This window comes from Acipenser ruthenus, chromosome 24 (genome assembly GCF_902713425.1).
Source record: "Acipenser ruthenus chromosome 24, fAciRut3.2 maternal haplotype, whole genome shotgun sequence".
NCBI classification, from domain to species: domain Eukaryota; kingdom Metazoa; phylum Chordata; class Actinopteri; order Acipenseriformes; family Acipenseridae; genus Acipenser; species Acipenser ruthenus.
Window position 1 is genome coordinate 26,201,723 of NC_081212.1, and position 13,452 is coordinate 26,215,174.

The window sequence follows — 13,452 nt, forward strand, 5'->3', positions numbered from 1 at the left end:
GTTTGACGGAGGTGGGAGGCTGGGGGGGGGGGCAGGAAAACAAAGTGATGGGCTGCACTAGGATTCCTTCAAAGGGTTTGCAGCTCAGTTTAAAATCCCCATCCTGCCCTTGAGACAGCGGGCACAGGAGCTCCCACACTGCATCATAAAGCACCCCGAACACAGGGAACCCTCATACCAGATGGAGGAAATTGTACAAAACTGATAAAGCTCTGCTTGTGTAACGGGCAGCGTTGTGTGACGTGGTTACAAACTCAAGAACCACACCTGCACATGGCTCAGCCTCTTTGGCTAAGATGCTCCTTTGGTGCCATGACACAGATCTCATAGATTGGCTGCAGGCAGTAGCTTAGGTTAAAAGAGGGAAGAATGAAATGGGCATTGCTGTGTGGTGCACTGCCGGTAGTGACTGTGACCCTGGGAGGTGACATGTGGTTCATGCAGACGAGCTTGGCTCTTTTGTGGTTAAGAGTCTTGCTTGCAGCGTGCGGCTCCACTGGTGGTCACTTGGTTTGTATATTAAAGTACTACTGTGAAATATTAAAATGCTGAGGGTTCAATTACGTAAGGTGACTAGCTGTGAGTGTGTCCTGTGAACGCTGCATCTGATTCATACTGTAGATGCTATAGATAGCTAGATAGATAGATACAGAGATAGATGTTAAATGCCAGATTGATTCCATATTGAAGGACAAGCCTGCCCCCTATCGAAGAATGCTGAAATATTGCAGGTTACCATACCTGAAAGGTACAATGTGTTGTGTACTTTTATTTCAAATGCACAGATATTAACTCAATGCCACAGGGGGCAGGTTGGACCCATCTGCCCCACTGTGTACCCCTCACTCATATTGTGAGGGGGAGAACGGGGGGGGGGGGGGGGGGGAGGGTTCTTTCTTAATATATATCTGTGAGAATCTCTCCCCTTTCCAGTTTTCCTCCTAAACAAGTCTTTTGTGATCCTTTCTTGGATTTCTTTTTCCCTGATGAAGGAAGCGGACCCTGGGACAAGTGTTCCAATTAACCCAGTAACTCCCCTTGGAGGGAAGGAGGGTTGCTCCTGCTCCAGCCCCCTCATGCTCCCCCTGACCCAGCCTTGTCATGCTAATGCCCTCCCTTAAGTTTCCTTGTTATGAGGGATTACCTTTTACTTCCTATCACTTGTATGTTGTTTTTTGTCTTTCACTCTCTCTCCATCATCCACCTCCATCTTCATGTATATTCAGCAGCCACTTAAAAGATGGACTCCGGGACTTCATTAAAACTCAATCAGGGCTCTTTGTCAGGCAACGTGAATCCATCAGCCTGTGTCAAAGGGTCTGGTCTTAGGGAGCACGACCCTTGTGTAAGAGGCAGACAATGGTGCTGGAGGCAGGCGGGGCTCCTTCATTGGGCTTGCAGGCTAGGGCACCAGCCCTGGTGTGAAAGGGACAGTTGCAAATAAAAAAAAAGCGAACGAGAGCAAGAGGTTTAGGCTTAAAGATTCCTCCAATTAGAAGAGCCACCTGCCTGGGATTGCTTGTGAAAGGGAGAGAGTGTGGGAGAGGAAACGGACACCTCCTAATGGGGGCTAATTGGACCTACTGATTGCTAGCCTGCCCTGTCAATCAAAGGGCTGATTGACAGGGCCAGGAGTGGGAGTGCTGGTGAGACGTGCCAACAATCAAGATTTGATTCAACCCTGCAAAATAATGGCACAATTATCATATCTGGTATGAATAAAAAGAAATCTTTACAGCCAACTCTAGAAGAATAACACCTTAATGGGGAGTGATTTTAGACATGATATCTGAATTAGAAATCTGACCCAGCTTTCCTGCAAAATAATTAAACAAAATAAGGCAGTTCTCTTGCAATAAACAACGTAAACTTAACACCGACCGGTGCTTTGGAAACGTCTCTAATGTCATCTTATTGCAAAAGCAAGGATCCCGCAGTGCTGGGAACTAAAACAATCCGTGCCTCATGGAAACACATGAAACACACAGGTTAGGTTTTCCTGAACCCTCTCCTCACCGCCTCCCCAGTGAACGCTCTCTGTTCACTCTTTAACCCCCAGGGTCCCTGCCCTGCAGTTAGAGAGCCTGCAGGCTGGTATTACAGCTAATGACGAGGAGGATCCATCTGATTACTGGGGCTTCAGAGCCGGGCCTGGTGTTAATTGGGGTTAATTGATTGGAATGAAGGGATTCACGGGCTCCTTCAATCAATCCTTCTGCCACACCAGCATCGGTGTTTCAATTATCTTCCTTCAGCGGTTCCACAAAAAAGACCTGCGGCCTGCCAGGGTTCTCATCGCTGGACTGCCTTTATTTTCAAAACAACAAAAGTGAAATGTGTTTCTCCGAGGTCTTTTTTGTCCCAGCCATCTGGATCTAGCTAATCTATTTCAAGTGTACTCGTTAATTCGGGAGGAATAGCGCTCTGCTTCACTGTCACTTTCTCCCACACTGGACGCTGGCGCTTTCAGGAACTGGTGCTAGTCAATGTCTTTCTTTTCAATCTCTTTCCCAGCCCTGGCCTTGCTTTTTCTTTCCAGGGGTGGTTAAGGCTTCTCACCAGATCCCTCCTAGTAAACACTTTGATTTCATTGATTTATTCATTGAGACACGTTTAACCAGGAAAGGTCTGTGAGATTTACCTCACCCAGCTAAAGCAAAACCTAGAGAAATCTGGGTGTGAATTAATAAAAAAGATCTAAGACCAGATTAATATACAGATCCGTCTTAAAAGTATTGAGGCAGTATTGGGACTACCCTGTGTCTAATTGATGCTGTGTCTACCCCTGAAATAATATGACTATTATATATATATATATATTAGACGTGGTGTGTTGTGTTTACTGTAAGTTACTGCAAACCAAACTGCAAAAAAAAAAAAAATCATACAGATATTGATCACCATCAATCCACTGTAAATTCAAATAAATGACATACTTCAGAGATGATAGATAGATAGATATTTTTCTATTCCACTGTTATGGAATCTGAATCTTTTTTATGGAAAATCTACCCCTCCTTTTTCACAGTCATTAAGGAAAGTTTCGGCCCATAGAAATGTAAGAGACTCGATTGTCTGACAGGTAGCTCATCGGTATTCAGGACCGGCAGCCTGCAGCTCAGTAAAGTTGTTTTAGAGCCCCAGTCAGGACTCAGCTGCGAGGAACAACAGATTAGTCATGATCTTATCCGCCAAGTATACAGGCCTTTCTTTACCCTGCTTGACAAATGTTTGAAAGGGGGAGGAACCGCCTTTCACAGTCCATGAGATGAATCTTTCCTTGACAAGAAAAAGCCTTTTTAGTAGGCCTCAGACGAGACTCTTTTGCGATCGCAGGGCCTCGTTGCTAGGGAGCAAGGCCCTTACAGAGTTAGGCTCCCGTTGCTAGGCATGAAGCCTCTCTATCGCCGGGCTGCAGTTGCTAGGCGAGGCTGACAGCTAGCAAGGGCACGCAGAGGCCTAGTTTCGCAGGCCTGTTGTCCTAGACGAGACATCTCTTTTTTCCAGCCGGTGAGTGATTGACACATCCCTCTGCTTTCCTCAATTGGGCCTTCTTCGTTGCCTGTGTTCCCCCAGGGAGAGGCAGGCCATGCTGGGAGGCACTCTGACAGATCCCTTTGACATGGGCCGGCTGTCCGCGGGCAGCCTTGACTTTCCCTCTGCCTGAAAGGAGCTCCACACATTCCTTCACAGCCAGGGGAAGAAACCCAGGCCAGTTGAGAGCTGCCGCCCGCCTGGGCCCCTCACCGCCATCCATTATCTGACTTTCTCTGACAGCCCCCCGCCAAATCCACAGGGCTAACGAGAGGCACTGCAGCGCTGTGAAAGAGACTCCCTTTCTTTCTTTTTCCTTTTTTCTTTTTTTTCTGAGGCTTCTGCATAAAAGAGTTTTATTTATTTCTTCCGTTTCTTTGCGCAGCCTCATTTGCATACTGCTGCTAATTATGCATAACTAATGACTACCACGGCATGGTGTCAAACAGACCCCTGTAATTATAAAATATAAATTACAAAATGTAACATTATTTTAACATTATAAAGCACCATATGTTTGATTGTGTGTGGGATATATATATATATATATATATATATATATATATATATATATATATATATATATATATATACACACAGTATTCAGTGTCCAAGTGGGCATCTTAACCACTATACAAAAGAAGGATCTCCCCTGGTTTTTTTCATGCTCATATCCCATTACCTCATCTCACCAGCAGGGGTCAGCAGTACCCTTGACAGCAGTGAGTCACCTGACCCAACACTGTATTCTTATTCAGTGTATACAGCATTTTGCAGGTTTCCACACCTGCATTGATTCTTCACAGATTATTTAAAATGTATTTTGGTATGCTGCCTCAGTTGGAGGGTATTATAAGACATTTGCCAACGCGCTTTAGTATCAGTTTGTTATATTGCATCTAATAAATCAATCTGAAACGCACTAACATGGCAAAACTACACAGCAGACAATGAATCTGTTTGCAGGGACCCATGGTAAAGCACAAGCCTTCTCACTTTTTCTTGATGGGAAATGATCACATTAACTTTGCAGTTTAACAGTGCCCAAACTGACCTATATTATAACTGCTGCATTCCTAATAAATAAACCTACAAAACATTACAATAGTGTAATACATTACAATAAACCACTAAACATATTGTACAGCATCCTCCTGGAAGTATGGGGCTGTATATACGGGTAGTGCAATTATATATATATATGTTTATATATTTAGTAATGGTTGTGTTTCAGCAATATTTATTTTCCCCAACACGCACGCACCCACAATGCAGACACCCACACACATCGACACGTATGAGACACACACATTCTCATACATCCGAATTGTCCCGTCGGGGGGACAGACGCTCCTAAATCAGGGGGTCCCACGCTGGCTGGCTGGCTGGCTGGCAGGGAGGTAAGGCAGGCAGGGCTCAGGACCCATTGTGCCCCCATTGTGAATGGCACTCCCATTCCACAATGACGGTTAATCTGACCCGCGAGCCTGCCATGCATATTCATAGCAAGACATGCAGATGTATGCAGAGTGAGGGGTGTGGGAGAATGGGCAGAGTGTGCTGTGTCTGACATTGCATAAAGCCAGCGTAAAAACAGGGAGGGGGGTCCCGTCAGTAAAGGAATCCCCCCCGGACCACTTCTCAATACAGATCTCTCACGGTCCAGTCTGGGAACCCACAACCCCCACCCCTCCCCCCAAAACTCTCGGTTCCCATCATTCACCCTCCAGAGATGCTGTCTGGACTTTGCATGTTTTCCAGACTGGGTATGGCTACTGTATAGATTGCAAGCATTCTGTCTGGAATGTTGTTCATGGAATTCAGTCACAAGTTAGAACATTGCTAGATGTGTTTAAATCCCACAATACATCTTATACATCATGCAAATAAACATCGGTGTATACATGGCTGTGTCTGTGTATTTGCAAATACAGTGTACAGCATGGAGAGAAATGTTATACGTTTTGATGCATCCCACTAGTGAGCTAGTACAAATGAATTACACTGATTAATCTCTTATCTGTTTATTATTATTTAGGGAGATTATTTTGTGATATAAATTTTGCATTTTATACTACATATGTGGGCATTTATAATTATTTTGTATATGTTACTTGAAATAGGAAAATAATGTATGTGTTCAGTATTACTGTCACTTAAGTCACTGTGTTGTAATGATGGGCCGTTTAAAAGTAGCTCAATGGATTAATTCAGTTTTCTGTTTGTATTTTCTTAGGTGCTCCATTTTGACAGTGGATAGTGGGAATGCAGTGTTATTATCATGATTATTGATATGAATGATTAATCCACAGTGTTAGAAAGCATGCTTCCATGTGTATTTGTTTGAGGTTATGACAGTGAACGTGTGTTATTAATATATACATCAAATATAAATGCAGTTTTAAAACACATTTATCAGATAGAAATGCTATTGATATTATAAGTGTAGAATATAAAAGTGTATTGCTCATTTCTATACCATTACAAAAATATGAACTATAAAATTAGACCATTTATTTGTAGTTCCTGTTTGTTGCTGCCCTTACACCTAGACATACTACTAATAATAGAGAACTACTACTACTACTACTACTACTAATAATAATAATAATAATAGTTTATAGCTTTCATTGCTAGGGATTCCCAGGATGTTTTCTTTTTATTAATGCATAATACTTTATTTTATGTTCTCATATTTCTTGGTTGATGGATAGTGTTCTCTCTGAATAGGACCCTTTAAAAGAACTTTCAACCCCCAGAGAAAGCAGTGGAAAGGGACTTCTTTTTATTACAAGAAAAAGAAGCACGACAGTTTTGTTTGATCTAGATAATAGTAAGTAAACGGCAGGCATGTGGTGGCTCCATTATTTAACTTCTATTTTCTGAAAGGAGACCAATCTTAAAAAAAAACCTGAATGAGTAATACATCAGTTTGGTTCTGATTCTTGTTAATATGGAGGTTTTTTTTTATTGTGCTAGCTTAGGTAAGGCAGTCCAAGGCTGTAAATCTGTAGTTCTGCTCTATTCATGAAGCATCACAATGCACTACCGTCCTGTGCATTTACCAGCACGCTAATGCCTCATGAATACAGCCCTATATCCTTTAGCAAAACCACGCAGTGGTTTTGTTGTTGTTGTTTTTTCTTTGTGTGACGTCCCTTCAGAGCCTTCAGAGCTTCCCTTTAACTCCTTCTTTGTCCGCTTTGTACTTTTTCAAAACAAGGCCTCTGCCTGTACCGTTCCCATTCGAGGAGCAGGAGGCGTTGCCCAGGCGATGGAGGGGTTAACGCAGCAGCAGGCAGGTTAGCCTGTATTATCTCAGGTGTGAACTTCTTTCACAGAGCGTGTGAATGCTAGGAAACTGATCTAATCAGCGTCTCTTAGCTCAATAATTTGCCGTCCTTGAGTCTTTTATTGTTCAACAGCTGGTCCAATCTGCTTCTATTATCCCCAGAACAGAGGGAGTAGGAGGAAGGCTGGGCAGCCTGGAACAAACTCCCTTGTTCTTCAATGGTGCCGTGCCTGCTCTCTCCCAGGGGGCTGCACGAGCTAAGCTAGAGTGAACAAAACAGGTGATTATGGAATTGTTAAAATGAAGCCTTACAGGTATGTAAGTCACACCTAGAGGGGGTTGGCTTTAACAGTGAAGGAGAATAACCCCTGAGTGCCGATCTTACCATTAGAAATCGCATTCCTTTCTATATATATATTAGACATGATTTCAGAACAGTGCTGCTTCAGTTCAGCTATGTATTAAAGTCTGCCATGGTAAAGCATAGCAAAGCATAGTAAAAGCACAGTGAAAAAAGAGTCAGTTTTATAAAAGTATCTTCATGCAATTTATTCAGCAGGTGGATGCATAATATCAAAATAGACAATAGATTTCTGCTGCCTTGAGAATTCCACCCCCCCCCCCCCCCTCCCCCCACCCGTGTTTAAAACGCAGAGTGGATTATTCCTCTCGGGTGCCTGAGTAACACCCCTGTTTAACACCAGGTTTGGATTCTTCTGCTGGTCTTTTTTGTGTGCTTGCCATGCCACCACCCCAACCCCCAATTTCACGGCTCCTATTACAAGAAGAAAGTCCTCACCTCCAACAGTGTAAATTTCAGCTCAGGTAAATGACAAAGCACATGAAGCAAGGTGCAATTATGGCTAATAACAGAGTTCTGGAGTGGAGAATGTAATTAACCAGCTGTTATGTCAGCCCTGCTGATGCATGCTGGGTATGACTCCTCCAGTTCAGCCAATAAGAACACCTATACTGAAAATTTGCTTTTAGTCTTTCTTCCTTTATGTTTTTATGATCTCATGGGTGACAAATTACCCATCCTCGTTGGCTTTCATGAAATAATCTGATTTTGTTTTCAAGGCTTTCCCTTGTAACACTCATGCAGGTCTATTCATTTGATCTGAACAGTGGAGCATCTTAATACCACTGCCTTTTAAATCAATCAGCTGCTCCCTGGAGCTTCATATTGCAACAGAAGGAAACACATAAATCAGAATGTGATGTGCACTGTTCCAGTTGTTAGTTGTTATTGAAGAGTCCTAGATGATTTTGTATTAAGATCTGACTCTGTTCAGATTGAGTGAATACAGGTGTATGTCCTATTGCACAAGTTAACTTTCTGTGACCGTGACTGAAGATCCTCTCTTTTATTTATCCACAGAGTAGGGATCGCACAAGCAGTGGCAACGTGAGTTTCCCCCACAGTGATCCACAAGCATCACCCAAGTGTAATCCCTCTCTCTTAGAGGACGAGCGAGCAGGTCAGTCTCCATGCCCATCCAGTCTGCAGCCTCTCTGTTCTGCACTGGTGCCCTGTGCCACAGAATTGTGTACCGCCTGTGGTTTTGTAATCTGGACTTGTGGGGACTGAGATCACTAAAGCCGCTAGAATTGGGTTTGTAATCTGAGTCTCATTCAAACTCACACCTCCAGAGGTTAAAGACCCCACCTAGTTCACCTTGGGGAGGTATTTAGTTACAGTACTGGTATTATCTCCAGCACTGCAATATCTGATTAGCGTTTCTCTAGGCAGAGTTTACCACAGCTCATTTCAGCTCAGAATTCACCAGGCATACCCCAAAAATTCAAATGTTTAAATGATAAAAGTTTACCATGGAAAATGTTGCAAAGCACAGTGAAAGAATGATAAAGGAAAGGAAAGCACGGTAAACACACACAATGGTGGTACACGATGGAAAATGTTTGATAGCATATTCACATGGGAAAAGCATGGGAATAATACTTGAAGAACTCACAGACTCGAGATAGACCCCGATATTCACACAGGTGATATCAATGGAGAGCAAGAGGAAGTGAGCTAGCCAGAAAAAAGCACTGTGCATACACAGCAGAGAGTGACAGGAGGTAAAAGGGTACACTGGAGTTCTTTTTCACTGTGCTTTGGAGAGCGATGCTGTGCTTGAAGTCAGGAATTCGGAAGCCGCTGTGTTCTGAAGGAGGGCTGCTGTGCATGGAGGGGATGAAGATGCTGAGCCAGGCAGAGAGAGAGCAGCCGCCACACACTGCAGCGGGAAACAGGGAGAGAAAACAACAGAGCAAACATTGTGAGAGCCTCCAGGTTCCCACGATCCCCTCTGAAAACCAAACGGAACCCCTCTTTCTGTCTGGGGAGTGATGTCATCCATTACCGTCAATGCGCGCGGCTGTGTGTATGCGAGAGAGAGGGGAGAGGGAGAAAGAGACCATTGTTTGTGTTGAAATAAAGAAATCTCTACTGAACCATTATGAATGAGGACGGCAGGGAAACCAACCAAAATAGAGGATTTGGTGTGTTATTACTGAGCTGTCAAATCACATCAAGGGCTGACAAAATGTGATGTCCGGTCTCTTTCTGAACTGGCCTCCGAGGGGCACTGCAGCCCAGCGCTGGGGCTTCGCCAGGGGTCACTGTGAGCTGATCCAGGGGTCCAAGTCCTGGGCAACCTGGGAGGCTGGGCAGGGTGTCTAGTCAAAGCCCTTGTTATGTCTTCATTGAACAAACTGTAACAGAGTGTGTGTTATTGACACCCACATAGCAACAGAGCTCCGAACACTATTAAGAGTTATTTCCAGATGTAAGAGAAAGACGTCTAAATAAATGGAAATGGAACCAATAATAAATCTTCTAATTTAATGGTAACAGGTGGGATGTATTTGGAAATGCACCATCCTATTCACAAGATGCTCCAGTACCACCTGACACAATACATTACAGAACTAACAGGCCTAACCCTGCTCAGCATCTGAGAACTGGTGAGAAAATAACCCTGATCACATCATGCTCGCAGGAAACATGAGTATACTTTACACTGACATCTCCAGCTTTACCAGTTGGTATTTGCTTTATCTTGTGTATATGCTGCACTTTGCTTTGGGGTGACACAAATATTTAGGCTACACAATCCCATTCATCAGTGGGACCTTCCTGGTATCGTTGTTTTCTGCTGAATTCTCTCTCCCGTGTCACATTGAGAGAGGGTGACACTGAATTCGGCTGCTCTGGTCTTCCGATTCTCTTTATCTCCGGGGCCTAGCTGCTTTGCTCTCTGTCCCTCATATTACATTGGAAGGAAGGGCGGCTGGTGAAAACGTTGACTTCGCTCCTAATAATGGACAAGAGCGCCCAGACGTCTTATTGTTTGTGGAAGACGGCAATCGCCCTAGTTTGCTCATCTCTTGAGAAACAACAATCAGAACGTTGGATCAAGTCCTTCTGTCCCTCCTGCTCCGTCCATTAAAGAATAACAGAGCTTTGTCCAGATAACAACTCAGACCATTAATTAGGAACTCCTGGCCTTGTGCTTGTGTTTAGTTTCCTCTCACAATGGGTAGTACGAAGGCCACCCCACTACTCCCATCAATGATGCATCCACTCACACTTTCTTTGATTTAAAAGGCAAATATTTAGCGGGGGGACAGGGGGCAGGAGACGGGGGGCAGTTATCGTGAGCATAATTCCCTGCTTTTAATCAACAGAGACGACAAACCGCTAATTGCAAACTGCAAACGAACAGCTGAAAAGAAGACCGCACCCCTCATTTATAAATGGATGAACCTGGAGGGGGAGATGGGGGGGGGATGTGCTACAATAAAACCTCTGTTACTTTCCATCGACCCATTGTAAATAAATATTTTCAATGGAATGAATGTATTTTTCAACAAAGCTTCAGCCCAGCCGCTACTGTGTTTTTGGATAACAGCCACCTACGATTTTACCCTGGGTCTGTCTCAAGTGACAGTTATATTGAATTGTGTTAAATTGCTGTGTGGTGGCTTTGTGGGTTTCAGACACCTCACTCTTATTACCTTTATGATGCCAGTCAGATTATGAAGCCAGGGCTTCAGCGGTAAACATTGCTGGATTGCTCCACGGAGCCTGATTTACTAACGGTAAATCGAAGTCTTCTAGACATCTCTAAACACATTGGGCTGGAATTAATTGAGCTCAAACGGATCACTGTAAACAGTGTTGGATCACTGCAATCAATCAATAACAACCAAGATCTCTGAGCAAGTGCACTTCTGTGGGGTCTTGCTTTCTGTAACAACATATTGGGAGTAGTATTGATCAGATTGATCTGAACGGTGGTGGAATGAAGATCCATTGCTGTTTCGATCAATGGAACAGACCCTTCATTGCATTATGTGTCATGCATGAGGGAATAGCATGAGTGATATACTTCTTTATTGATTCCTCCCTTATGAAGTCCTGTAGGAGCCAGTGTTGCAGAAGCATGAAGGACAAATATCCTGACCAGTCATTCTGGAACTCAAAAGGATCCATACAAATGCAAATGTCAATACTTTTGATAATCACCCCCCCCCCCCCAAAAAAAAGTACAAATATACAACATAGAACAACACAAACAAATACACAATTAATAAAATGAAATACAAATAAAACATATTGATGTTTTGATTCCTTTAATAATAGGGGGTAAGAGACATGCTTTAAAGGCAGCACAGGCTTCTAATAACATTACGTTTACCTAAAAAGCCAATGCAATGTAGTACCAATCCAGTCATTATTATTATTAATGTGCACCTCTGTATTGGCAGTCTGTATTTCTGGTGACCTCTTTTGTATCTCTGTCTTGCGTGTTCACTTACCAGTGCAGGATCCATTCCGAATGATTCCTTTTTATCAAATCAGTGTACCATTGTGAATGTCTCTGCCTCTGCACCAACACAGAATAACATAGCTATCAAAAGTGAGAATCAAAGCAGTAAGTCATTCCAGTGGATCAGGGGGTTTCAGGCTGTGTCGTTTGCAGAGAGCTTGGTGGCCTGCATTTATTCTTGTGGTATTTGTAGAATCAGTTATGATCATTAGAACAAAACTTTCATTCAGCGAGGATGAAATAAGCACCCGCCAGAAACTCTCAAGCACGCAGCCTACATGTGAAACAAAAACCAATGAAACCCTGAATGATCGGATATGAATAAATCAAATGAAATGACGAGAGGAGCAGAAGATGGTGCCACAGCGGTACTGCTGGGACCTGAATGAAGGCCCAGCTCATGCAATACAGTGAGAACACGATGGGAACTAGCAGCAGCTTTCTGTTTGCATTTACTCACCCTGGACTTACAGCAGCTCAACAGCAGTGATCTGATTCCCCTTTCATATCAATCTAAATTTAATGAATAATACACTCTGGAAATTGGTGCCAGGGTGTGTATTGCAGTGCTGTTGAATTTAATTGGGGAGACCTATCATAACATAATATTTAAACAGCTGTCTGGACAAACTGTTTTAAGCAGGCTTGGTTTTATTTCTAAGTTTAAAAAGTGGCGTGTTTAGGGTGTTGTTGTAAGCATCTTGGACAGTTTGCCCAAAGAGATTAGGTCTATTATGATAAGACTCTGCACGGGACGTGTTACCTGATTATAAATCACAAGTCAGGAAGTTCTATGAAGCGTCGTGCAGTATGGGTTATGCACAGCGTGACATCACTACTAGGCTGACACATTCTAAACCGTTCTCATATTCGATTTCCATTGCTGTACATCACAGCACAGTGTCTCTGCTGTTTCACTCATCCACACTCAACAGTCCTGAGGTTTGAAATGAACGCTGATGTTTTTGAAGCTGGACCCCGTCCCTCCTCCTCTGTGACACCAGTGAGATGCTCCGGTCCCTGGGCTGCTGCAGACCTGCTGAACACAAAACACACAAGGAGGCCTATTTTAATTCTATAAACAGTGGCGAATCTTAATACCGCCACCCTCTAACTACAGAAATCCAGTTTCCTCCAGGGTCATTTATTAACATGGCTGAATCCACTAAATACAAATGTGAGGGCAGCTGTATCAGGAGCCGTTGCTATTGATGCCATTAAGGAGTTTGAATGCGTATTGATACCTTTAAGGAGTTTGAATGCGTATTTATGTACCCCCATACTGGACACTGAATACAGTACAGATGTGTTTGTCCCATAAATGCATGATTTCAGAAAACAAAAAAAAAACATTGCTATCCATATATGCTGATAAGGGCACACCTGTATAAACACAGAGCTGAATTATTAGCATGTTCCAGTGTGTGTGTGTGTGTGTGTGTGTGTGCGTGCGTGCGTGCGTGCGTGCGTGTGTGGGTGTGTGTGTGTGTGTGTGTGTGTGTGTGTGTGAAGATGTGAATTTTGACAAACCTTCATATTGAGTTCACCAACTGTCAAGGCTGACTAGGCTAACATAAAGCTTTAATCTCAAAATAAATAAAAATACAAATGTAATAAAATGCCATTGTGTGGACTGAGAACCTCAAAGCCAGCACAGAATAACAAACTACTAAAATAAAATGAGAGGCCTGGAGTCAGTTAGAGATGAAAGGCGCTGTAATTACTCTATTTTCTATAGTAGCTAAGCTTCAATTGGAGCTTTGTGATTGCCCATCACAGCTCCCC

At 43.3% G+C, this 13,452-nt stretch overlaps 1 long non-coding RNA gene across 3 annotated transcripts in view; it reads right to left on the reverse strand.

The window, feature by feature from the left end:
* Nucleotides 1-7,474: 7,474 nt before the first annotated feature.
* LOC117429261 (uncharacterized) overlaps nucleotides 7,475-13,452 on the reverse strand; it is a 48,885-nt gene continuing 42,907 nt past the window's right edge. For 2 of the 3 annotated variants that reach the window (XR_009308440.1, XR_004548399.3), the window contains exon 4: nucleotides 7,475-12,706. This is a non-coding gene — a long non-coding RNA (uncharacterized LOC117429261). The remainder of the gene's footprint in view (nucleotides 12,707-13,452) is intronic. The other variant, XR_009308441.1, reaches the window with a different exon arrangement.